Source organism: Penaeus monodon, chromosome 19 (assembly GCF_015228065.2).
Source record: "Penaeus monodon isolate SGIC_2016 chromosome 19, NSTDA_Pmon_1, whole genome shotgun sequence".
Classification (NCBI taxonomy): Eukaryota; Metazoa; Arthropoda; class Malacostraca; order Decapoda; family Penaeidae; genus Penaeus; species Penaeus monodon.
Genome location: NC_051404.1, coordinates 19,311,272 through 19,311,493, shown reverse-complemented (window position 1 = coordinate 19,311,493; position 222 = coordinate 19,311,272).

Genomic DNA, 222 nt, shown 5'->3' with positions numbered 1-222 from the left:
TTTCTTATTGATCATTTCACTAATTTATTTATTTATTTATTCCATATTTTTGGTAAATTTATTTTTACAGATTCTATATTTTTTGGTTATTTTTTTGTTTTGTTTGTTTATTTTTTATTCCATGTTATGTTTTATTTATATATTTATTATTTGTTTTATGTTGTTGTTTTTCTATGGTTTCTTTTATCCACGAGACAGATACGAAAGGTGAAAATCAGACGC